At 50.8% G+C, this 25,022-nt stretch overlaps 1 protein-coding gene across 4 annotated transcripts in view; it reads right to left on the bottom strand.

The window, feature by feature from the left end:
- Window positions 1–25,022, bottom strand: part of Ctif (cap binding complex dependent translation initiation factor) — a 241,271-nt gene that overhangs the window by 188,088 nt on the left and 28,161 nt on the right. Inside the window, exon 1 of one of the 4 annotated variants that reach the window (XM_050151594.1) lies at window positions 21,423–21,562. The exons of the other annotated variants lie outside the window; for them this stretch is intronic. The gene's annotated coding sequence lies outside the window, so the exon portion shown is untranslated. Of the gene's footprint in view, window positions 1–21,422; window positions 21,563–25,022 lie in introns of those variants that run through there. 4 annotated transcript variants of the gene reach the window in all.

The raw sequence follows: 25,022 nt of genomic DNA on the forward strand, positions 1-25,022 counted from the left end.
TAATGTCAATCATCACATCTACCCAAGACTTCATCCCATTTTCCCCCACATCATTTCCTATGAAGCCTGGTACCACATAGCACCATACCCCTGGGTTCCCTGTCATATGTGTGCTGGCTGCTGTCCATTACATGCTAGTTCCTAGATCCCCCTACCCACAGGGCTAGCTAGAACAGCTTCACCCAGAACACACAGTTGGGACAACTTTTCCTTTATCACTTGCCAGGTAGACCTGGGCCAGGGTTATATATAGAGAGAGCCTGTGGGAAGGGAAAGGCTGGGCTGTCTGAGAGGGAAGATGCCCATAGCTGTCCAGAAGAAGCCATGGGAACCTTTTCCCTGCCAGGCCCCCATCTCATCTGGCCTGTGCTCCAACCCCTCACAGATGACTCTGCAGAAAATATCAGTTCCCTGGCAATCTATTCTTCATTCCTATTGTCTGGTTGCTACAGTCGGTGTTGGCTTGATGACTTGATATAGTCGTGTGTGCCAGAGGAACACAGGCTGGTTCAGGGGAGGCCTGTGTGAATAGAAACTTCAGGTTCCCAACCCCTGGGAAGTGGCAAAGTTCAGAAACATGCAGCAGTGGGGGTGTGAGCTGGAAATCAGCAACACTCGCTGCTGCAGGAGGTAGGACGTCCATCACCCTCTGAGTGGGGATGCAATCCCCTACTTCACAACTCTACTTTAACCCTTTCTCGCTCTAACACCGGATAGGGCGTTATTCTGAATGCTGGTCTGTGAGAACACAAATGTCCCGAACCATAACCACGGCATCAGAGGACGTGTGAATTAAAGCTGAACGGACCACACCCGCATTTGCATGCACCGTGCAGTCAAAGAAGCACTTTCATTTCAATTGTCCATGATGAAGCATTTCTTTTGGGGGGAGGGGCAGGACCAAAAGTGATGATGCCCAGCAGTCAGGTGTGGTTAACTCCCAAAATTCAGAGTCCCCAATATCTTGTTAATACAGATTCTGACTGGGTAGGCTGGAGCTGGACCCCAAATGCTGGGATTATTTTCCCTTGGAACTGTCTGACTGCATACCCCAGGCTGATCTTAAACCCCTGATCCTCTTGCCTCTGCCTCCCAAATGTTGGGATTATGGGCATGCACCAACAAGCCTTGTGAGAGTCTACATTTCTTGCCAGCTCTCAGGACTAGCCAAGATCAGAGAATCCCTCCCATCACAACTACTCTTACTCAGATACCCACTCAGCGGTGGCATGGCAGGACAGTGGGAGGCTCCACCCTGACCTTGTGGCTACATAGGCAGCACCCTGCAAGATGTTGAGCTCCCCTCTTGATAGTCCACGCTGGACTCAGGGAGAGCTGGCACACAGTAGGACCTAATAAGCTGAGGCGCCTATCTCTGAAGAGGTAGGGGACGACCCTGGGCACTGTCTCCGCACCATTGTTTCTAAAATCCAGGTTGCACAGCTTCAGTGGCACTCTGAGAATCCCGCCTAATCCTATGCTGATGAAGGTATCGAAACGTGCAGGCAAAAGAGCTTGCTGGAGGATGCGCAGATACCTCTAGACACAGACAGTACAGGCACAGGCCACTCAACAATTCACCCAGTGGCGTCAGTTCCTCCACTCCTGGTGACCGTCAGCCTTTGGGATCCCCAAGTTACCATCATTAACACTGAGTGGGAATGATAGGCTGGGGGTACTCAGTGGGAAACTACCCTGCGTTACTCCGTGAGCCAAGTCTGGACAGGGTCCCTTTGGCTTACTGCTCCATTCTGAGAGCAGGGTGACTTGGAGCAGGGCTGATTCCTGTGCAAAGGCAGAGCATAGGCAACAGGAGGCAGGAGCTGTGGCTTCTGAGGAGAGCTGGCCTGTGCAGCTGCCAGCGATCCTGGAATGCCTAGGTAGAGAGGACCCAGCAGAGATACTGAGTGATCTGTCGTCACGTCGACCTTGCCATCCAGGCCTCCGAGTGAGAAGCAGCAGAGCAGCAACTGGGCCCAGGACAACCAGGGAAGGGATGGGAGAAGGGGAAGGGCACACAGGTGGGTTCTGTAGGTGCAACTTCCGCATTACTTCTGGGCATCCTTACTGTACAGGTTCACCTTCAAGGTCTCAAGGACCACAGGGGCCTCCACTTGGACCTGACACTGACCACCTCCCTTGGCTCCAAGCACACCCTGCCTCCGACACCTTCTTATCCTCCCCATCTCCTGTTACTCAACCCTTGGCTGTTCTTAAAATATTTATGGGTCTTTATCTTGCCTTGACAAGACAGCAAGACCCTTGAGGTTCTGTGGCATTCTATACCTGTCTCCAACCCAAGCCCAGGCTACACACATACACACACTCATATACACACACACTCACATTTTCACTCATGTACACATACACACTCATACACACACACACTCACGCACACAAACCCTAGCACATGCCTTCAGCACCAGCCTCCTCGGTGCTCCTGCCCATGGCCACTGGGCTCCAGTTCTCCCCAGTTCCCACAAGCTCCTAGAAAGTCAAAGACAGGATGCTGGGATCCTCCTGTCCAATACCCTCCTCCCAATCCAGGACTTGACCTCTTCCTATAACATTCTAGAGCCTCCTCAAGACAATCTATTACAACTAAAGTGTCCTGAACACTTGTTGAACACTACCCCACTGGTGCCTGGGGACATGGATGTCAGGTAAAATGGACCAAAGTTCTTCAGGGTCACTAGCCAGACAATTCAACTACATCCTTGGCTGGAGTCAGGTGGCTTCCTTGCTGCCTCTGCTCTCAAGTCGGGGGAATACAAGCACTTGTTAGCCCAGTGTCTGCCACACAACTCTGGGCTGTCCCTAGCTGGCCTCCTCATCTGTAAAGAATGCTGATGAACATATACCTCACTAGGAGATGCAGACGAAGTAAGGAGATGCATGAGACAAGGGCTCAGCACACCCAGGGACACAGCAAGCCCTCGTTTACCACTGGACCCCACAATCACCCTTTTCCTCCCTCTCTGCTTCTGCACTCTCGCCCCCCTCCACCTCTTTGGATTACACCCCTGTTTCCGGGGCCTGTTTCCAGGCATACCTTCTCCACGAAGCTTTACGTGGCCACTGGCTACTGCTGCCAGTGAGCTCTCCTCCCTAATGTCTCACCGTCTTAAACTCCCCACGCTCTGTCTGGGCCTTAAGTCTGATCCTCTCCTGGGTTACAAATATGGGGTGCCTTCAGTTCTCCTATGCTGCACAGATTCAAGGGGACCTAGTTTCTCTCATCTCTGCACTCCAGGTAGGTAGCTGGGCCCCATTACTGGTTTTCTTCAAAGGCCTCTGGACTTAATTGTCTGAGGAAAAAAAAAGACTATCTTGGAGCACACTGGATAGGAGAAGGGACACCAAATGTGTCCTGTTGTGAACCCAGCAGGGCACTCCCAGTTCAGGCCAGAAAGCTCCAAATGCAGTGGCCCTGGCACCCAGGCCCTCCTCAGGTAACACTGCCTCTCCAGTGTCCCTCTTGGGGTAACCACAGCCCCCGGGCAGTTCTCTTTGTCTCTGGAGCATCTTCTTGAACCACAGCCCAGCAGGAGTGGTGGTTCTACACCGCCTGGGTTTCAGTGGAGCTACAGAGCCAGTCAGTCTTCAGCATCAAGAGGCAACTGGAAGGCGGACCTGAGACAGGGTCCCTTTCCCTCTCCTCCTCACGCTGTCCTTTTGAAAGCCAGCTGGCCCTCAGCCCACAGTGGCCTCAACACAGCTATTCAGTGGCTCACAGGGCCTTCTGGCCCTCACACTTTTCTCTGCAGTAATAAGACGCCATGACCTTGGAAACTTCTAGAAGGAGAATTTATTAGGGCTTCCTGTTCCCAGAAGGAAAAGAGCCCATTGCCATTTGGGGAAGTGTCAAGAATGGCGGCAGGCATGGTGGCCTTGTAGCTGGTTCTAGAGAAACCAGAACCCAGTGTATCCCTCCCTTGGCCTCCAAGAGCTGGAAAGCAGAAAGCAGCCTGCAGGACACTGATGCTCTTTCTCCACAGGGTTGCTGAGGAGCAGAGACAGGTGACCCAGTACAGAAGAAGTAGCTCAGACAGCTCAGCTGGAGGCAGGCCTCTCCCCTTCCGGGTAGCCTTTATGTATCCTATACAACACCCGGGCCCACTGGACAACCGTGGGCATCCTGAACCCAATCCATCCCCAGTGTTGTCAGAGTGCTCCGTGAATTCTCCATGAGCCCTGAGGAAATGGAGCATTAAGAACTTTGGATCCTGGGTTCCCGAACTGGCCTCTAGGCCCAGGGCCAGCACTGTCACGGCTACCTCTGTTACTCCCACTCCCACAGCTGGCCTTTGAAAGCAAGTCCTCAATACCGTGTCCTTGGAAACGATTTCCAAGCCATTTCTCCTCTAAGACTATACTTATCTTCAAATAAACTCATAAATGCTCCTATAATGTGGACAGTAATAAACACTAATTTACAAAGCATTTACCTTAGGCCAGACACCATGTGACAGTAATTGAATCTGTAAGACGTCATGATGCAGACACCATTTTGTCCCTGTGGTACAAATGAGGTTACTGAGGCAGACAGGGGCTGGCCAAAGGTAACCTGGTTTATAATAGGCTGAGTTAGTACAGAAACCCATACAGAAATGGCTCCAAAATGTGACTATTCCAGCGTGTTACTCAATTCCCACTTTGTCCTTTGCTCAGCAGCCACGAGCTGCAGGATCCCATTGAAGGCTAGGGTGCTTTGGAACCAGATCCAAGTCAAGGCTTGGGGCCTGCACAGGTGACAGAGTAAACTGCCGTCAGGTGGTCAGATCCCTGGAGGCAGTTCAGGCCTTAGGCCTTCCTGGGGGCTTCACAGCCTATTACGGCTGGATCAGTGAGCTCTTATAACCCTGCTCCTGCAGGCAGAACAGGTGTGCAGCGTCCATTTTACGGCTGGAACTCCTAGAGCACCCTGCCTTGCTAGACAGGACAGGTAATAATCCGGGATCCTGATTGCAGTCCTCCATATTTGTAACATCACAGAGACTAACTCTACAGCATAAGCCAATGAATCAGTGGACATTCAGGTTGAGCTGGGGTGGCCAAGGACTCAGACGGCTAAAGGAGCAATATGGGACAGAAGGTCTTATGTACTACACAGACGTCCTTCAGGGAGGATAGAAAGACTCAACTCTTCCATAGACCATAAAGTGGTCTATGTGTACCATCTGTCTTGTAAAGAAAGTGTTTGGGGCTTGGTCTTTTGATTTAAAAAAAAAAAAGTGTGATGTGTGTGTGGTGTGGTGGTGGTAGTGGTGGTGGTGGTGGTGGTGGTGTGTGTGTGTGTGTGTGTGTGTAAAAATACCAAGGTCAAGGCCAGAAGAGGGTATCTGGGGTCCTCCATCACTCTCAGCCTATTCCTTTGAGTCCGGATCTCTCCCTGAATCTGGGGTTGGCATTTTCTCTTCTAGGCTGGGAGCCAGCAAGCTGCAGCAGAGCTCCTCAGGTTCCAGGTGATGAAACACAGCCCAGAGCTGGGACATGACACGTGGAACTCAGAGCCTGGAGTCAGCTGGATTCCTGAGATGCTTGCTTTCCACACCCCCAGGTTGCTCAGCGGACAAGCATCCAAACCACCCTTCCCTTTTCTTTCATTTTAGACCCACAGCAGGCTTTGAAAGTGACAAGACAGGCTGACAGTGTACGATACATTCTTGGTCTAACAGACTGTGCCCAGGATAAGCTCATCCCCATGCTGTGCCCTAGACCAGCTTAGACACCTAAGTGACAAGGTGGTCATCAGTCTATAGCTGCCGGATACAGCGTTCCCACGCACAGGTTCCTTTGACTGTAGTCTCACAGTCAGGCTTACACACAGGCCACTAGTTGTTCCCTGGTGCTCTCACGACTCTCTGTACGGGACGGCCCCTGAGAGCATCTTCAGCATGTCACCTATATACTGATTAGCAACGTCCTTGCTGAGTGGGACCTCAGCTGTCATTGAGCCTAGTGCACCCTTCCAGAGTCCATGGGTTCAGAAGATACCTATCTGTCTTGTGGGTCACTGTTAAGATGATAGATAACACACGGCTCTTTTATGAGCTTAGAATTACAGCTATGCCCACCCTCACCACCCCTCTGCCCCAACATGAACACAGATTAATGTGGTCATGGCCTTGTGGCTTCTTAGAAAAAGAAAATCCTGTTCTTTTCTTCTCTTAGAGATGGATAAAAAGTGGACCTAAAGCAGTAGTGGAGAGGGTAAGTCTCAGTTCAATAGAGCTGAGATGCTCCTACAGGGTTCAAGCCGGAAGGATGGTTCTAGCCAGAGCATATCTGCCCAGCATCGAGACCAGTGCCTGCAGGAGTGCCTCATCTGCTAGCCAAGAGCGAGGAAGTGACTCTCTGATTTCAGTGAGATTGGCTGTCTCCCTAGGGACCCACCTGTATAGGAAATATCACTGATATGGGACAAGCCGCTCTGGGATTGCTGCCACAGGAAGCCACTTGGGCTGCTCAGAAAGAACGGGGGAAAGGAGAGAACCAATTTCTCTGTAAGAAGAGAAGGGCAGACATGTCCACCTTGTCTGGCACCATCCAGGAGAGGGTGGATGGCCAGGAAAACACTCAACATTCCAGTCTGGGGTGCAGAGACACGCCAAGACTAGATTGGGGACACTGAGCTATTAGAATTCAAAGGAATTCTTTTTTTTTTTCTTTTTTTTTTTTTTGTGACAGGGTTTCTCTGTGTATCTCTGGCTGTCTTGGAACTTACTCTGTAGGCCAGGCTTGGCCTCAAACTCAGAGATCTGCCTGCCTCTGCCTCCCTCAGTGTTGGGATTAAAGGCGTGCGCCACCACCGCCCAGCTTCAAAGGAAATTTTGACTCTGGTCCAGTCCTTAAATATCTGTCACTGGTTCAGCATCTGCTAGGCAACATCTAGACCCCATGCTACCAAGGTGAATGGAGGCATGGCTTTGTCCTTCAGGATACCTTTAGGGTAGCAAGGAGAAAGCCAAAGACAACGTGTCAAGAACATGTCACCAAATCTTGCCTAGAGCCCCAGAATACATGCCCAGGTGGAGCCTGTGTGATCCTCGGTAAGTTCCACCCTCAGTCTTCCTATGACGGGTGTCCTGACAAAAAGGGACACTGAGGCAGACTCACACACACAGGAAGAAGCCATGGACAGAGGAGAGCAGACAGGTGACATCAGAAGCCAGAGGACAACCAGACACAGTGGCTGGTACATGCTTGTAATCCCAACCTAGGGAGGCAGCGGCAGGAGGATACCGAGCTCAGTGCCAGTCTGAACTAAATAGTGATACCCCGCTTAAGACAAAACAGGAATCCAAGGCCCATGAAAGTTGGTCAGCAAAGTACCAGAAGCTAGGGAGACCTTGGTGCAGAGTCCCAAACCTGACCTTCCAGCCTGTTGCGGTAAAACGTCAGCGGGGGGTTGTTTAAGATGAACGTTGCTCTTTGTCACAGCAGCTCCAGCACAAACACCATTTGTGCACAAATACACTGCATATGTGACAGCTCCATGTGTGCACATACTGACCCTGGTTCCTAGGTAGTCGGAACAGGCACCAAACCAGAAATCGGCATTGCAAGCTATGCAAAGGCCCTGAGATGCACTCTTTGGGCAAGCATCCTGTGTCCCCATTTTAGAGATGGTCAGTTTTAGGAGGTAGTGCTGGCATCAACCACACTTGGCCCTTATTGGGTTCATGGGAAATTCTTCGGTTCATCCCACGGTTTTCTACTGGAACCCAGGACTCATTGCACCAACTCAGTTGACTGCCAGCCAGGTAAGGAGGAGTCACAAAAGAACAAGGGAAGTCCCCATGGGAAACAAGGCCACACGGGAGCTCAGAGTAAACCAACCTCAGAGGGGCATAAAGTGCAGCAATCTATGAGGGTTTGTGGGTTCCAGGTCTGCCAGCAAGGTAGCATATATCTGGCATTTCTAGACGAGGCGAGCACGCCAAAGCCCAGATGATGGCGGAGACAGGTGGAGAGGAAGAGTTACAGAATGTGAGAGGGTTCGTTTCACAATTTTCGGTCCTGACTCAGCTAGCTACCTGCTGTGTAACTGCCACTCTACAGACAGCCATGCTGTAGCCTCTGCCCACTGCTGCCAGGCCAGCTGACAACTCCCGAGGGTGGCAATGTGGGGCATAGTCTCAACTGTGGGGTCTTGGGTAAGTAGTTCATACAGAAGTTATGGGGCCCAGGCAAGAAAACAAAAGCCTTTCTTACTCGAAGTAAGAACTTCAAACTGAGCTTGTTGTCCTGTGTGTGTGTATGTGTGTATATCTACATGTACGTGTGTGTGTGTGTGTGTGTGTGTGTGTGTGTGTGTGTAGCAATACAGGGTGCTGTCTGGATTCTCTGATCCAAATACACTGTCCAGCACACACTTTAGGAAGGGAAGACAGGTCATGTGACTGGAGGTTGAGGGGAGCCTTTGACACAGCATGCATGCACCTCTGGGCCACATCTGACTGGTAGAAAACAGTGGTTTAGCCATGATTTTTCCAGAAGCTTCTGTTAAATGGCACTTAACTAAATAATGGACATTCAGGAAAAGAGCAGGACACGCCTGAGGCTGAGACCCACCTTTGATCCCTCATCTCTGCTGATCACCTTCAGTGTCCACTCTTTTTCTTACCTATATAGGAGGACAAACACTTAAAAAAAAAACTCCTTTAGTTGAAGAATATGGAAATAAATCTAAGCTATAATTATATTTCAACTTATACCTGAGCAACATATTAAGAAAATACTAATAGCAACAATAATAACAACCTAGATAACTTTGCATGGCTTCATCTGAGTCCTTTCCAAGTACTGCAAACCTGCCCCTTTCTCCAGTCTTCCAGGGGACTCCTGGAGCCGTACAGGATTCCAGGCTCATTACTGATGGTTTCTCACACATTTCTGCCCATGGCATACTACCACAAGAGACCTCCTCCAGAACTCCTTCTGAGCCCTGAGAGATGCCAGCTCCCACTGGCACATAACACCAGCTCCTCTGGCCACTGAGAATTCCCAGGATGGAAGTGACAGCTTCAGGAGGGTCATTTGTGGTTGGTGCCTTTTCCTCTGGGGCAGGTTGTAGGCTGGGGTTCAGTGGGGCCAACCAGTCTGGCTGCGGCTCCACCTGCTTCAGGGCCACTCAGAATCCGCGTCACCACTCCCTGACCCATAGTAGTTAGCCAGCAGATCAAGAGTGGGCCTGGGAACCTGGCATCTCCCCTTTGTTCCCTTTCTTTGGGGCACAGAGCCAAGCGAGCGAGTGAGCAGCAGGCTTGAGCTCTGCTGTGCTGACAGCTTCATCAGGCTGGTCACCACCTGCTAATTGCATCCTCAGCACCACAAGCCCTTCCTGTCCCCTCCAACTGTAACAGTGATGAGAGCTGCCTGTCACACAGCCTGAGCTGTAGGCTCCAGGGCATTCTAATCCATGCCGGTACTGATGCTCTAACTTCAGGTTCGGTCTAGCCTCTGCTCTTGCTTCTAGTCCACATGGACATGGGATTCAAGAGCATTTTCCAGTCTCCTCAGGGAGTTTGCTGCCTGGCAGCTGGAGGGCTTTATGGTAATTTAGTCTCTGGCACCCAGGCTAACTGGGACAAGAATGGGAATAGCGCCTGAAGCCCACAATGGAGAGGATCAGCAGAGGAATCCAGAGGGAACACAGACCACCCTCTTGCCTCCCTGACATCCCAGGAGAAGCCAACAAGGTGATGAGTACCAGGTGACAACCATGGAGTAGTAGGAGGTACTGCCTGCCCTTGTTCTAGGGTTACTGCCCAGGTTCCCCTGGAAAGAGGCTGGAATTCATACTATGATGTAAATGACTAACCCTGAGTTTTAACAAGGGAGACAGAGAATAAAGAATGGCCCGAACACTGGGAACCCAAAGACGTACAGAAAGAAGGCAAGACAACACCTGGAAAGGAGTTCTGTCTTTTCCCAGTGTGGGTGCTGCTGGGGGTGCCCTTCTAGGTCAGGGATGGCTCCTGGAGGACCCCCCTCCCCCACTGATGACTGTTGCAAGGAGAGGGCTTGTTTGTCCCAGCAACCTGGCTAACTTAGCCCTAAAATAATCACACAGAAACTGTATTAATTAAATCACTGCTTGGCCCATTAGCTCTAACTTCTTATTGGCTAACTCTTACATCTCAGTTTAACCCATTTCTATTAATCTGTGTATGGCCACATGGCAGTGGTTTACCGGGAAAGATTCAGCATGTCTGTCTCTGGTGGCTCCATGGTGTCTCTCCCCTACTCTGCCTTTCTTCCTCCCAGCATTCAGTTTTGTCTTCCCTGCCTACCTAAGTTCTGCCCTATCAGCTAGGCCAAGGCAGTTTCTTTATTCATTAACCAATGAAAGCAACACACAAACAGAAGGGACTCCTATACCAGATGACAACACAGATTCCTGGTTCCAAGGAAAACTAGGGGTTTGGTGGCCAGAAACTTAGATCTAGTGTCTCTGCTATCAGTTAACTGTGACCTTGGACAAGCCACAGCTCTGGGCCTGGTTTCTGTCTCTACAAGAAGAGGACCCTGGCCTCATCCCAGGATTGGGAAGGTAGTCTCCAGTTGGACCTCATGCCCTGGATGTGCAGCAGGCTGTCCTGGCTGGGGGCCAGAGTTCCACCATTTCTGTCTGTTAACGGCATCAGAGCAGCAAGAGTAGATTCCAGGCTAAATATGGAACCACAGACTCAGGCTTCTCCACCTGTAGGCCTGGCCCAGCTGACGCTGCTGCCTTCCAAGCCACTCCAAATGCTGATTCAGAGACTCTGCGCATGGCCAAAAGCCAGACGGGTCAGGAGGGCCAGGGCAACAAAGAACTTCCAGACACATCAAAATCCAGCAGTGTAAGGCACTCCCCTCTAACGCAAAACAGGCACGTGCCTGCCTGTTAGTTCAACAGCTCAGAAGAGCAGAAATGCCTGAGTCTTGGAATATACCAGTTTGTTTCCTACAAGGGAACAGGGACACAATAAAACAGGAGAGTGCTCTCTGTGAGGCAGGACATGTAGGATGAGGTATAAGACCTCTCTCTTTAAATAAGACCATGTGACTTGGCACCACATCCTCACACAGACACTGGAGAAGCACTCCATTGCTGGCAACATGCTTATGGGAGGCCGAGGTCTCAGAGGGAGGCCAATTTCCCATCTACGGACTCAAGCTAACTCTAGCCCAAGTGACGAAGTATGAGTCACACCCCCCCCCCCACACTCCTATCACAAATGCAGTGGGTATCTATCATGTTGCCAGAGGCTCACATGTGCCCTTCTACAGATCTCCTTGAGCCTTAGTTGATGGGGTCACACAGGCTTAGGATAGGCCTAAGAAGAGGGGATCTGGACATGGATACATACAGAGAAGACTACGGGAAGGTGGGAACGCAGTAAAGAGACACGTTATCACCAGTAGAATGAAGCTGCAAAGCATTGTGGGAGGTAGAGGGAGTTGGCACGCACATAAGGAAGTAAGAGAGAGAAAAGAGAAACCGTGCTAGAGCCTCCATTCATACTGTAGCCCAGGGAGGACAGAAACAGTAGAAGATGACTCAAACTCCCGGCAAGCCTGCGTTCTCCACCAGTCGGGAGAGGGGCAAGGAATGGTGAGAAGGGGGACAATGGCCCTGAGGAGATCCCCTCACAGGCGGAGCTTCTTCCTGCTTAAATCTGAAACAAAGGTTGCTTTGGAGAAGGCAGAAGCAACAGATCCAGAGAGAGGATGCAGCCTGAGGCTAGGCAGAGGAACCAAAAGCTACCCACCCTGGTGGAGGAGACCCGGGAAAGAGGAGGTGGCAGAGCAGGGCAGGCAGGGAAGCCAGGGGAGGCAGCTGGAGGGTCATAGGGAGAGTTGCCAGATATATGAATAGTAGGAAGCAGTAGATAGACAGACAGACAGACAGACAGACAAACAGACACACACACACACACGTAGATACAGATGATATATACAATGTGAGCCCCAGCATTGGTTCAGGGACTAGTTAGGTGACGAGATAGTCACCCAGACAAGGAAGCAGACTGGAATCATGAACTGGATTTAGGACTGCCACTCTGACACAAATGAGGTGCAGCTGTCCTGAGCTGGTGGTGGGGGCAGCAGGGCCAAGGTACAGGGTAGCTGGGGAAAGCTGGAACTAGGACTTCCAAAGTTCCCAGCATTGACAGACCATGGAGAACAGGTCCCTGGAGAGGATGGTGACCACAAACGCTGGGAGAGCAGGGATATGCGGGATGTCTTAGTCAGGGTTACTACTGCTGTGGTGAAACACCATGACCAAAGCAACTTGGAGAGGAAAGGTTTATTCTGCTTCCACCTCCAGGCAACAGTCCATGACTGAGGGAAGTCAGGAAAGGAACTCAAACAGGCAGGGTCCTGTAGGCAGGAGCTGATGCAGAGGCCGTGGAGGGGTGCTGCTTACTGGCTTGCTCCCCCTGGCTTGCTTAGCCTGCTTTCTTATAGAACCCAGAACCACCAGCCTGGGACAGCACCACCCACAATGGGCTGGGCCCGCTCCCATCAATCATTAAGAAAATGCTCTACAGGCTTTCCTGCAGCTGATCTTACGGAGGCATTTTCTCAGTTCTCTCCCTCCTCTCAAACGGCTCTAACTTGTGTCAAGTTGACGTAAAATCAGCCGGCACATGGAGGGTAGGACGGGAAGCAGCAGCAGTCTGAGGGTGAGGGTGCCCTTCATGGGAAGGCCACCATGGTGGGCATAGCAGAGTGCCCATGGACCTGGCACTTAGGAAAGTCCCTGTAATAAGGCCTCCCATGAGGGGACAAGATCCTTGAAGGCTTGCTTGTTCATTTCTGAGTCCCAGGAAGAGAAACTCCACAGTCACTAAAGGCAACACTGAGGGGGTGGCAGGGGCAAGAGACCAAATCAGCTCACAGCTGCCAAGTGTGTCCACGCCTTCTCAACGCTGCTCGGCCGCCCCGAGGGCTTCCGTGGTGAAATGTGGAACTGAGGACTAGTCATGCTGATGCGTTCCTGTTTTCAGACGCACTTTACAGTATCATTAAGGCAGAATTTAGCGAAACGCAAAAACACATGTACAAGATTTGAAAATTTTGCTTCTGTATAACCTTCTATATAAAAAACAAAAAATAAAAAAACCAAAAGTCAGTCTTAACATTATGTTTGTGAATACATACATATTATATATACCATATATGTAATATATAAAACATATATTATGTAACTACATAATATATTATATATTCAGGTCTCCAAAAAATATATTATATAGCTAAAGTTTGGATTGCAGATACTTCAAACCAAGAATGATTTAGGTCACAGCAGCCTCTCATTTTGCTGGGAAGTTGGGTGGCCAGCCAAAGTCATGTCATTAATTAATGACATAGCCAGGACCAGAAGCCACACCTGAAGTACCCCAGCTCCTGTTGCTACCACATGCTCCAGCGCAAGTCAAACTGATGCCAACAGTCACAGAGGCCATCTCAACCCTGCTGGTCCCCACAGAAGGGGCTGGGGTCCTGATTTTACAAGGCTTGGCTTTGTCGTACAGAATTGCAGATACTTCCATGCAATGGTGCCATGTCTTACATGGAAAGCTCTCCAAAGGCTGTGTGTTGATGGTTCCCCCCCACCCAGTGTGATGCTTTGGGGGAGGGGGTGGGAAGTCTAGGAGAGAGGGAGAGGTTTTAGGGTCTTGAGGTCACACCCTTGAGAGGAATCATGAGACGCTGATCTTGTCTCTCTCTTGGCACCTTGGCCAGGAGTTATTTCACATGTCCCCAACCTGATATTGCATCCTCAACAGACACCCAAAAGCAACAGGGCCAACGGACCTTGGACTAAAATCTTCGGAACTGACAGCCAAAAGCCTTTTTTTTTTTTTCTATTTATAAGTGGATTATCTCAGGCATGCCCCACAGTAACAGCTAACTAACACAGGTCACGTGCTAGCTGTGGGGGTCACACGGGCATGCAGCTGTGTTTGGGAGGGGGGCTGCCGAGGGGGCAGGCAGACTGAGCCCAGCCACACAGCACCTGCTGCATCCGACGTGAGAAATGCGGTATGTCTGCTGGGGTCTTTCCTACACACCCACCGTGGCCTGGTTCCACTCTGGAGTCAATTTGTTCCAAGTTCCAATTGGACTCCAGGGCAAGATAACTTTTCTATAAACTGCAAAGGACTTGAGCTTCAGATGAAAACTCTAATTATAATAAAGGGGGAAACTAACATAAATATTTCCATAAAAGAGCAAAGAACGTAAAAAAAATAAATTTGCAAAGAGAGAAACCATTTAGAGCAAGCTGGCCCAGTCATCAAAGAAGTCGAGAAGGAAACGGTGACAGCGTTTCGCCCTTATCAAATCTGGAAGAGCGGCCAGGAAGGCTGACCCAGGAGGAAGGAAACGCATTTTCTGTCTGGAATGGGAGTGAAAGCAAGCCCGTGGCCTGTCTTCTGCAGAGCCGTGTGGAGCAAGTGTTTAAAAAGCTGTTTGAATGTATGCACAGCTTAACCTGACCTATGAGCACGCACCTGGCCAACAGTCTCGGAAGTGTGTTGCAGAGGCCACTGCCCCGGGACAGGTGTCCGCTAACTCCTGACTTCTCTGAGAAGTCACTGACACATCACGGAGATCTGACGCAAAGGGTATTTGCTTTCTGAGCCGACTGTAAAGAGCTGTGCCTTCGACATGGGGGAGGAAACACCGAAAATGCCAAGAGCCAGTTATGGGGCATCCACATCCAGAGGTTCACTGGCCACGACAGAGCCGTTCAGAACCCCGGCAGGCCAGCTGCTGGATCTCTATGAGCCAAGGTGCCACCCTGGGAGGAGAGACAAGCAGACCTGCCTCTTAGCACCACTGCGTGGCTTCTCTCTTCCCTGGGCTTCACATCTCCAGGATGACACAGCCCCAACTAAGGATAGGACAACAGTGTCACAGCTTTGTGTTAGTACAGACTCCCCAGAGAGAGCGTGGGGAACTACACCTGCCACAATGGGAGGGGGCAGAAGACTGGTGTGATCCACAGTAGGTCATGCCATTGAGGGAAGGTGTGGGGTGTGAAGTCCAGGCTGTATCCCCTGATCCAATGTCACATACTAGCATCTTCCCAAACTCCCGGAGGCCAGAACAAGCCAGGAGCAAGAGAGCATCACTTCAGGGATTCAGGGACAGGGTGAGACCCAAGCCAAGCCTTTGCGTCGTGGCCTGTGAAGGTTCTCTGGGTCTCAGGTCACTCCCGCCGATTCCCTTCACAGGCTCCACCTTACAGAGAACGCAGCCACGCAGGACCACAGGAAGTGCCCTCCACTACAACAGACCCACGGTGGCCTCCAGGTATGGAGTCATCTTCACTTTGATTTCCTCAGTGATGACGCAGGTAAAAAGCAGTTGCCCAAACCCCTCAGGCCATGCACTACACGCCCTGTATCCTAGTCTATGTAGATGCTACTTTGGTGAAGCCTGGTTGCTATAGATTGAGACGGAATAAAGATATACAGCTCCCGGAAACAGGATCTGCAATGAGAATCACACAGAGCCTTGGAGACTGCCAGAGAAGTGGGATCTGGGATCTGGGAGTTACCGCAGGAGATCTGCAATGAAATCCGTAGGTGCTGGGTCACTGTGGGCAGGTCACTGGCCCTCTCCTGCTGTTGCTTTCCTTACCTGTAACTACATCGGGTGTGTGTTTTTCAGCCCACGAGCTTAAGAACACTACAGGCTCCTGGGCTCTTGTCAGCTGTTGAGCTACACACACCTGGGTCCTAGGAACCTACATTTTGATGAGGTCCCTGGCTGATAGCAATGGTCAGGGCCCAGACCAACATTTGGCAACAATAACAATGTGTTTATAGATGTTCTGGTTTCCAGAGTTAACAGTGCCTGGTTCCACATAGGAAGAATAACATACAGCCAGAAGAATAACGTAAACAAACAGGCTGGGCAGGACAGAGCGACAGAAACGCTTTGGCTTAGAGTCTCTTTCATCTGAACCTTGCATCTCAAAAGTGTGGCCATCTATTCATCTGTGCACTTTGTGTGCTGCTCAAAAACATCCAGGACACATTGTTAAGCCCATGCCCTTCTGTAGTCACCTTGACTACGGTGGGGGTACAGGACAGAGCTGTTTTCTTCTACATCTATCCCTTAAGACAAGGGGTGTTTTTCCCTATGTCTCCTCAAGGTTTTGGGGGGAAAGCCAACAGACCAGCATCATGAAAATCCCCATGTTATTTCTACAAAGCATATGGTTCGGCCTGGGCTCCCTACACACTCAAGAAGATCCTGCCTCTTCCCATCACCCCTCAACCCATCTCCAGATTCCTTGTCCCTTGCCCTTCCCAGGAGTGGTATGTCTCCTGCCCCTCCAGGCCTGGCTCAAGCCACGCTGCCTACCCAGCCCCCACTGCTCAGCTGTCTCTCGCTAACAGTCTACAAGCCCTCCCAACTTCCGGATGGACAGGTCCACAGGGCCTCTCTCCATGCATGTGGGCTGTGGAGGACGCACAGGGATGAGCCAGGCAGACTCGGAGCGTTCGCAGACCTGCTGACCTTGTTTGAAGATGATTAACACAGTAATTACAACACAGTGTGAGTAAGGAAGGCATGTGCAGCAGAGGGCATGCTGTCTGGTAATTACAAACCTACCGTGGTGCTCTCTAAAAATAGTGCAACTCCCTCCCCTGGCAGTCTAGGGACCCAAGAATAATGCAAGCTGAACTCCCGTTCCCCTGGGTCTGGTGTCACTCATATATCGCCACATATATCAGAGGCCCAAACACCTCACAGTGCGCACATGGGCCAACCAGGGCTGAGGCTGCATTCCTGACCCTACAGTTGGTCCTGTCTCACCTTTCAGGAGGCCTGAGGATCTCAGACTCATCACCCAGGCCCCACCCAGTCATGGCTGAGACATCTCCCAGGGCCAGGTGGCAATGGGACCCCATAACACTGCTCAGTCAAGTCCCCCGCCAAGCTGTCTCTGGAGGGTCAGCATCTCCGACAAGCACTCTCCTCCCCTCCCACACCATTGCCAGCATGGAAAGTCGGTGAGGGACAGATGAAGAGGCATATGTATTCATCTCTAAAGTGATACAATGGTCTGCTTTGCTTCCAACTCCAGAGCAGGAGGTCTGAGACCAGACAGGCTCTGTGCTTCAGTGAATACATCACAGCAGACAAATTGCCTTCAGCAGTCGGGAACACCCCACCCTAGTGCCAGTCTCCCTAACTCCCATCCCTCTGCTGTCATTTGCTGGTTTCAGCTGGCTAGGAGGCCCTCTAAGAGGACAGAGTGTCCTGTACGGAGATGCACAGCACACAGAGGGCAGGTCATTGACCACATGAACGTCAGACACCCACAAGGCAAAGGGACAACCTTGAGGCAGGGGCATCGAAGGTGGGAGAGACAGTATGATGTACACAATAACTACAGAATTAGCACCTTCATCCTGGAAGCTTGCAGTTAGGCTCCCAGGGAGTTCTGTGCAAATAACTCTCCTGCTTTCTCTTTGGTTCCAATCCACTTAAATGCCAGCTTCTGATGGCCTTCCTAGTCCTGCTGCCTAACTAAGCCTCCACCTGGGATACCAGGACTCCCCCTCACACGGGAGCATGGCCACTTCCTTTCTGGCTATGTCTCTCCTCTACTGCTCCACAGAGGCCAAGTCACACAGGAATTATTTAAGAGAAGACAAGAGAGTCTTCTCTCTCTTGAAGAGCCTCCTTCCTCCCTCCACCTGCCCAACCCATCGTTCCTCCAGAACTCCCATACTCCTCAGATGCAAAGCTGGCCCTGCCTTGGCTCACATGACTTATGGCCATTTCCCCTCGCCTAAAAGCCCCTAGCACTGACATCCACCCTTCTGTCTGCACTTCCTTAGCCATGCCTTTCCTGTGTCAAGCCTAACTCCTCCCTGGAGCTGAACACTCTCCACCCAGGTGGGTAATAATACCATCCGGGTGCCAGGGGTGTAGGAAGACTTAGCAATCGTTCTCCAAAGGATAAGGATGCTCACGCTGGTCTTGTAAGCTCTTGTAAGAGACAAACCATTGGGCTCAACACCTGTCTAGTCTCTGGTTTGGGGCCTCTTCAGCAGTGTGAGGTATGGGTTCCATCTCATGAAGTAAGCCTTAAATCCAAATTTTAAAATGTGGCTGGTTACTTCCATAACGTCTGTGCCACTGCTGCACCAGTAAACCTTGCTGGCAGACCTTTGCTGTTGTAGCCTTGTCAATAGCCTATGATTTTGGCGGTACCATGGGACCCCTTTGACCAACAACTCAACAAGATGCAACCCATTCCTGGCACTGGAGGTTTTTCCTAGTGGCATAAGATGTGAGGCCAGAGCACTGACTCCATTTAAATTCTTTGTATATATTTTAGGAAGCTTCTAAGTAGTAAGTTCACATAAGGGTTTTCCAAAGGCCTTTAGTGTTTGTTGTCCTTCCCCATATTTCCTCTTGTACCTTATCCTGGGAGAAATGGACACGAAGTCCCACCTCTAACTAAGAAGCTATTTGCAATTCCTAAGGGGAAATCCGTTTTCTCCAATGGAGTATCACACCACTGTAGATATCAGCCACACACTAAGGCACGGCCCCATGCTCAGGAGCAGTTGGCCAGCACAAAAAAAACTCAATGTGCGTGTGTGTTTGGTTTTTGCTTGTTTTTTTTTTTGTTTGTTTTTTGTTTTTTTGTTTGTTTGTTTTTAGAGAGAAAGGAAGAACATGAAGTTGGGGGGGTAGGAGGCTCTGGGAGAAACTGGAAGAGAGGAAAATATATGATCAAAATATATTGTACAGAAAAATTAAGGAGAGGGAGGAAGGGAAGGAGAGAGGAGGAGGGAGAGAAACCAAAGGCAGGAGGGACGGGCTACTGTAGCCCAAGAGTACTCTGAACGGGCATGCTCTTCCCAGCTACCAGGCAGCAGAGAAAGCAGCACTCCCTACCCCAGCCTGGCTGCCCTCCCTTCTGTGTCAAATGGAGAAAGTGCCAGAAAGCATTTGTAGCGATAACAAGGAGAGGGGATCCTTCAGCTCCACTCTGGGCGCAGGCAGCAGAAGAGGAGGGAGCGGGGAAGGAGGTTCTTGGAACAAAGAGATGCCACAGGGCCAGGATGAAGCCAGTCTGCACATTTAAGTCTAAGAGCAAAGTATCATTGGAAGAATAGGGAGGGATGCTACATACATCATTCTGGGATGTAGGAGGCCTCGGGGCTTTTTACAAAAACAACAAACAAACAAAAACCCCTCCATATTCAGGCCTGACAGTCTGAAAACAGCACCTGCTATATCTGGCCTTCTCTTACTGTGAAATGGAAAAACTAGAAGAACAAGTGCCTGAGATCTCATGATGCTGGAGAGAGAGAGAGATGTGTGTGTGTGTGTGTGTGTAACAGCCTGACAGCATCAGGTTAGCATGTTAGTCCATGAAAAAAAGGTGAATCAAAAGCCATATTGTGTCAGAACCTCAGTTCCAGACATCAGTGTGCATCTAGGAGGGCACCGTAGCTGAGAGAAGCCCTGAGCCCATGCCTTCAAGTCGGTGGCTGGTAGCCAACCTTCTATGAATCTCACCCCACTGGGGGCGTTCTGGGAGGTCAGAACTCTACCAACACTCTGCCGGAGGCTCAGCACTTCAGGTGCAGAGTGAACACAGACAGCAGACTACAGGACAGGGGCGTAGACAACCTAACAAAATTTATATGATGCAAGAAGGAACTGGCACACCACAACAGGACCAGGGCACCCAGGGAAGTGTGAAGTAAAGGTCACAGTAGAGAAGGTCTCTGAAAAGTGGGGTCAAAGTTAAAACCTTAACTTCCCATTAGGCCTGATTCTAGGACACAGAGGATCCAGCTGGTATCAGGCATGATGAACATTGAGGTCCCAAGGACGGGACTGCTAAATGTTGGCGGCCAGTATGCTAAGAGAAAGGAACCACTCACAAAGGACTATATATATTACAATTCCATAGCTAAGAATTATTGAAGACAGATACGTCTCCAGAGAAATCAGATTAGTGGTTCCCCAGGGCTGAGGGGATAAAGAGTGATGGGGAGGTGATGAGAAGGTCCTGGAATCAGATGGTAGTGATGGCTACCATCACTGTGAACTCATCAAACCTAGCTACTTTACAATGGTAGGTTTCATGGCATATACATTTTATCTCACTAAATCTCGTAATATGAAAGAAAAGTGGGCCGGGCAGTGGTGGTGCACACTTTTAATCCCAGCACTTGGGAGGCAGAGGCAGGCGGATCTCTGTGAGTTTGAGACGGGACTGGTCTATAAGAGCTAGTTCCAGGACAGCCAGGGCTGTCACATAGAAAAACCCTGTCTTGAAAAACTGCAAAGAAAGAACAAAAGAAGGGAAGAGAGAGGGAGGGAGGGAGGGAGGGAGGGAGGGAGGGAGGGAGGGAGGGAGGGAGGGAGGAGAGAAAAAAGGAAAAGCAGTTAGGGAACTGAGAGACACGCAGAGGCTCTGGCACTGAGTGTCAGTGCCCTGATAAAAAAATAACCTAAGAGAGGAAGATGGGATGTGAGGACGGTCACATCTTAGCTGGGATCCTCACTGCTGCCTCTGGGTTGGGATTTTTCTTGTGAGAAACGGACCACTATAAGCTTGTTTCCTACCAGATATGGTTTTGGACACCACACCCAAACCCCTTTACCACCCGCTGGGCCTGACACAGGAATGTGTTTCAGACCTCACTGTGGCGGCATTGGCCTAGAGCTACAATACCCCAGATCCATCTGCCTGTATCAAGGGCAAGCTCTGTGTCACACCCTGACCTGACATCCCAGCACACCTCTGCCTTTCTGGGTCTTCCTAGAAGAATGCAGGCCATGAGTCCAGCTTGATACGGGGCCGGCACAAGCCCTCCCACCTGTGCTTCACAGACATCTTTCAAATGGGATAGATGCCATGCCTCTGCAACACTGCCTAAGCAGACGGTTCTTCTCCCTTGGAGGCCCCGTTTGCACATTCACCGAGTGGCTCACTATACACAGTATTCCAGTATCACACTTTCCACATCAGTGGATCTCAGCGTACCAATAACACCCAGCAATTACAGCCTTCTAGAATAGTCTCTTCTCAGGGCAGAAGCCAGAAAACAGAACAAAATCATACATAAAGGACAAGTCCTGAGCCCCTCAGTACAGGACGATTATGGAACAAAACCAGAGATTACAGTCAAAACAGAGGAATCTGAAAAGGCGGAAGGAGAAGACGCATCCCACCTAGGCCCTTTTGTCCTGTGTCTTTGGGTCACACACATATCCAACACATAGGATGCTATGGAGCCTCGTGTTTCATGAGGTTTTACTATCACTAGGTAGCTTAGCGGACATGAAAGCAAGGGCTCTTTCTGGCCTGGGGTGGCTTTTCACCTACTTATTTTTTGCTATTTGTGTTGCAAAGAAAGAAGACTCACCAGGGAGCAGGATGCCAGGATGAGAGCGGTGGAGGAGGGAACAAGCAAATGTCCTCAAAGAACTGAAGGGCCCATCTCAGGAGAGGTCATCGCGGCACTGCCCACCCCTACCCTAGACACACAGTGGCTGCTCGTTCATCTATGGTTCGAGCTTACCAGGAACAAACAGCAGGTCAGAGGAGGCTGGGTCAACTACAGGGAACGAGGTGACATTGCATGGGCTGGCAGCCAGGACAGGCTAGACTCAGAGGCACACATGTGACCTTCCAAAGGTCGAGTCTGTGAGTGACCACACTTTCACAGGACATGGGCCACTTCTCAGCATGCTTGGCCAGGCAGGCAGCACACCTGGGCACACTGTGGACAGGGCTACTGTGAAGGTCATGAACGGACGAGCCACAGACTCAGTATTCTCTAGCAAGCTCTCTAACCTAAGGTCAGCTGTCCCACAGGCATGCCTCCCCACCCGCCCAGCATGCCATGGGGCCCTCTGCACATCTGTGGTGGCCTCTCGACGGCTAAGAGCAAGGCCTGGGCTCAGCAAAGCACTTCACTGCCTGAGGTCTGTGCTGAGCAACAACATCCCTCAACAGCTCACCCTGGACAGAGATGAGACCTGCAATGCGGAAGCTGCCACTGACCGAAGGCAAGCATCATGGACATGTGCACAAAGTGGCCTTTGTAAAAACACATCTACTCATCATGTGTCAGTGACAGGCCTGAGCAACTGCAGAGAATAAACACCACAGGAGTGCAGGGCCAGGCCAAAAGGCTGAGTGTCGGGGACCATCCACCCCTCCAGCCTCACTGTGGGGCTGAGGGATACCTATCACCAACGCTAACTGTGTGGTACTGGCCTCTGACGTACCCGTGGTACACACCCTTAGCTCTGTGCACTGTGCAGGATCTGACTGCATTGTTCCTAAACTCCTGAAAGGCAGAGGAGAAGTGAAAATTAATCCAATTAAAGGTGATGCTGTTCACAGGGAGGGAAGTTCTGGCATGCTGCCGAGAGTCTCTCTCCCCAGCCAGCTTTCAGGGCACAGGGTTTGGAGACGGGGAGTGGAGGTTGAGGTCCTGTCGCCCAGCCGTATCATCCCAGGGACAGCTGTGCAGGAGGACCTTACCTAGCGTTGTGAGGGCACCTGGGAAAAGATGGAGATCAAGAAAAGTAAACCTGGCACGCTCTACAATGGCCCACTGCACTGATGCTGAGCTCGGCCTCCTTGGGAGAAAGAGAAGGAGCCTGCATCCTGCACCCCAGAGTCTTGGCACAGATGTGAGACCCCATAGAGGGAGGTCCCAAAGTCCCATCCCCAGCTCCTGGACCCTCTCGAGACCTTATCTTTCTCATCTGGATCTAGACACAGCCTTCAAGGGGACACATCTATTGACATTGAAATCTAACTGACATTTCTATTCCTCCACTTTAGAGACCAGAGAGGAAGCCATGTTGGACTAGGGTACACACAAAGGTACCCCAAGAGTTAAGAGTCTAATAGTTCAGAGCTATGTCTAGCGAGACAGCCACTGACTGCGCAGTCTGAACGTTTCCTCGTGTGTGACCGTCTGCTCCATTCCACTGTTCCTGCTCAGGGTCTGAGCCTGGGAACGCCTGGTGGCTTTGCTCTGGAGGTCTGGGGAACCAATACCTTAAGCCACCCTACCCACATGCAACCACCAAGCTGAGAGGAAGCCCAAGCCAATCAGAGAGTCATGTCCCGGAGAGACATAGGAGGTTCTAGCTACCCTGGCTAATAACCTCTCGACAGAGAAAGTCTCCCCAACTATAACCCTTAGCCAAAATGGAGAATTGTAAGTAATAAAAACGCCATCACTTTCAGGCATTAATTCAGGCTAAATTCTTTAATGGAGGATTAGACAAATAAGCAAAGAGGCTGCAAAGAAGAAAGAGAAGTGAAGCAAGACAGAGTGTTAGGGAGGACAGCCAGGGATCCCTGGAAGGTCATTACACCAGACGAGTGGTACTCCTCCACACACAGCTGCCAGGGGACCAGAGACCTCCTTCTTGGGGGTTGTGGCAGGAAGGCCACCTGACTAAGACAGTGGCAGGAAGAAGCAAGCTGGAGGTTGGCTGAGAGGAGGTGAGACTTGGCAAGCTGACGGCAGACTAGGCCTAAGGACCATCAGTGACCTTGGATGCCATTCCCTGAAGGTGACTGGGGCAGCTCAGCAATGATGTGTCCTCCTGCTCACTATGTGACGATGCTAGCCTCCTGGAGGACAGAAGAAGTGTGGCGCAGTGCAGGGTATAGGAGCCAGGTAAGCACGGAGCAGGTTATACTTGTACAGTCAGTGTGCTGGGGCATGGCAGGTGCGGCCCTCCTCCATGGACCTGACCTCACGTCCCCCTCCAGCTCCCAGGTCCCTCCTGCAACCCATGAGATCTAGAGCTCCCACTACAGCATCTGCCTGCCGTGGCTTCCCATCTTCTGCATGGGAAGTGGGTGCTTGAGTAATCAGGGGGACATAGGGAGAAGAAGAAGCTGGATAGCTTGCCATTTGCAGTTCCTTTAGAAAACGTGGAAACTGCAGATCCCACAGTAACCTATGTTTATAGGTATAAACACACACTAGGGGAGACAAGCGCACAGATGTGACTTCACTATCAGGTGAGTGTTTTTTGGAGACATGCGCCAGGGGTGGACCTATGGGACAGAGTGGGGGGACAAAGAGAGTCACTTGGAATGCTTCTGCTGTGGGGTTCTACAGCCAGAAGTTTTGACCTGCCTGAGTAAGTTAGCAGACACAGCTGGTGGAAGCCAGTCTGTGGCTCTGGGCTTCATGATGAGGCCCAAAGCCTGCATAGTCTACGCAGCCCCCAAGTCCATCTGCAGCCACCTGCCCTCTACCCGGGAAGATGGCCGATTTTCACACCGTTCTTACACAGCCACTGCTGGAGCAGAGGAATGCCAAAGCCCTCCCAACCACAAACCTTTTCTTCTCTTACTTGTCCTCTCCAGGGTGACCAAGTCCCACAAGCAGCATTAACCACCAAGGAAATAAAACAAGGACACTGTTGACACCCAGATCAGCCTAGATCAGATTCCTGAGCCACCTGACAGCGGTGCAAACTTGGACAACTCAGCGAACCTCTCTGGGCTGCAGTTTTCTCTAGTTAAAAGGTAATCAGATTCACCTTTACCTCAAACAGCCAGGGAAGAGACTCAGGCTCCTCTCATCTCCTCTCCCTGGGCTCTGTGATGGTTGATTGTTTACGTTAACATGGTGAGGCTTAGACACTCAGTCTCTGGGTTCAATTCCTCTGGCTGTTGATATGAAAGCATATTTCATATGTGACTAATATCTACACTGGGTTGACTTTAAGTAAAACTAAAAGACTGTCTATAATGTGGGTGGGTGTCATCCAATCAAAGGCCACAAGAACGAAGATTTCTCAAAGAGGCGGGAATTCCCCCTCAAGACGATATAAGCATCCTGTCTGAGCTTCTGACATACAGCTTTGCAGATGAAGAATGCAAGACTAACCTCTACATAACTCCCTGCCAGCCGGCGTACCCTCCAGACCTCAGCGTGCCAGCGCCCACAATCACATGTGCCATAGCCAGTGCTATTCTG

Source organism: Alexandromys fortis, unplaced genomic scaffold (assembly GCF_014885135.2).
Source record: "Alexandromys fortis isolate MF-2015 unplaced genomic scaffold, M_Fortis_MF-2015_v1.1 scaffold_71, whole genome shotgun sequence".
Classification (NCBI taxonomy): domain Eukaryota; kingdom Metazoa; phylum Chordata; class Mammalia; order Rodentia; family Cricetidae; genus Alexandromys; species Alexandromys fortis.